This window comes from Sinocyclocheilus anshuiensis, unplaced genomic scaffold (assembly GCF_001515605.1).
Source record: "Sinocyclocheilus anshuiensis isolate Anshui unplaced genomic scaffold, SAMN03320099.WGS_v1.1 scaffold1696, whole genome shotgun sequence".
Classification (NCBI taxonomy): Eukaryota; Metazoa; Chordata; class Actinopteri; order Cypriniformes; family Cyprinidae; genus Sinocyclocheilus; species Sinocyclocheilus anshuiensis.
In genome coordinates, this window is record NW_015555835.1 from 12,987 (window position 1) to 14,936 (window position 1,950).

The following is a 1,950-nucleotide window of genomic DNA, read 5'->3' on the forward strand; positions in this document are numbered from 1 at the left end:
TAATAATGTGTATCCAGCTGCCGAAATTTTACGGAAAAGATTCCGTTTTGAAGTAGATCCTTGTGTTTTTTTGTTTAGAAGAGCCTGAAACCATTGAACATTTATTTTTTTATTGTCCAGTCACATTGAAGTTCTGGCAGGATCTTTACAGCTGGCTAAATATTGATATCAACACTGATATTCCATCACTGAATTTGTTTCAGGTTTTGGTTTTTGGTTGTGCAGATGGTCTTTCGAAAAACATGTCATTGATGTTAAACATTATTATTACAATGGGTAAATATCATATACACAAAAGTAAGTGGAATAACAGTAAACCCTCTTTAAATTGCTTTAAAAATGAATGTAAAAAATACTTAGAATCTTTAAAACACTTATCCAAAGATAATCAATCCCTTGGGGAATTGTATATAACCATGTATGAGTCTCTTTCCTTTTAAGACTGGTAAGATTTTGTACCCTTTATTTTATTTTATTTTTATTTTTTTTCCTCCTTGAACCCCCCTCAAATGTTTAAAGAATGTTTGTTTTGTTTATTGTTATTGTATGTAGAGATATACATATATACACACATGGACATTTATGTATGATGGAGATGTGATTGGTAAAGTGTATATTTTGTCATATGCATTTTATTGTTCCCCATTTGAGTGTGTAAATTGATACTGTTCAATCAAAAAATAAAAAATAAAAAAAAGATATAAGACTCCTTTCAGTTCATTGGTTGCAGTACAGTAAAGGTATTTTGTGTTTGAAGGGAGCAGATTCTGCCTGACGCAAACACCCCACGCCTCTAAAACGGACCAATCAGTTTGCACTTTTCAAAGAGTTGATACAAGACAGTTCTGTGTTCTGGAAGTGAATGGTCCTACTACTTACATGATGGCCTTGCTCTTCCGGAACTCTCGATGGAATCCCAGCGTAGAGTGGAGAGCCTGTGGAATATTATAAGCCTCACATATTGATGCGTATTACGTTTTTGATTAAGGTTTATGTTTTTGTAACCCAATGTGTCCGATCGTGGCAGCCATGATTCAGTTCACCAAAATGTCACCAATATTTTTTTTTTCTTGTTTTAAAGTGTTATTTAAAGTAAACTCTACAAAAATGTAATGTAATTAGGTCGTACATATTTACAGTACGTTTAATTTATAACATTTCTCTTCATAAAAGTAACATACTTCCACTTGGTAAACTGCACATCAAGGCTGATCGTGAATGAATCGTTCAGACTGGTTTTCCGACCATCCGACTCAAAAATGATTAATTCATGCACTGGGCCAGTGGTAGTTGTCGAATTCGTAATTAAAAAAAAAAACAGCCAGCTTTATTTACATTTCTTAATCATCAATTCTGACAGTAGCAATTTTAAAAGTGAAAGTGACGTGACATGTGGCCAAGTATGGTGACCCATACTAGGAATTAGTGCTCTGCATTTAACCCATCCTAAGTGCACACACACAGCAGTGAACACACACCGTGAACACACACCCAGAGCAGTGGGCAGCCATTTATGCTGCGGCGCCCGGGGAGCAGTTGGGGGTTCAGTGCCTTGCTCAAGGGCACCTCAGTCGTGGTATTGAAGGTGGGAGAGAGCGCTGTACATTCACTCCCCCCACCTACAATCCCTGCCGGTACGAGACTCGAACCCGCAACCTTCGGGTTACAAGTCCGACTCTCTAACCATTAGGCCACAACTTCCCCACGTTTGTTATTCCTTTACGAAAAATAAGTTCATTCAAGTGTGCTATTAGTATACTTCTTTTAAACTAAAAATAGGAAAGTATACTTTTAGTCTACTTTTTATGTACTTCTCAGAAATGGGCTTTATGTACTTCTCAGAAATATACTTAAAATGACATTTAAGTATACTTGACTTATACTTAGAAAAAGTCTAAATATATTTTAGCTATAATTGTGCTCCTAGAATCTGTGTTTTCATTGTTATAC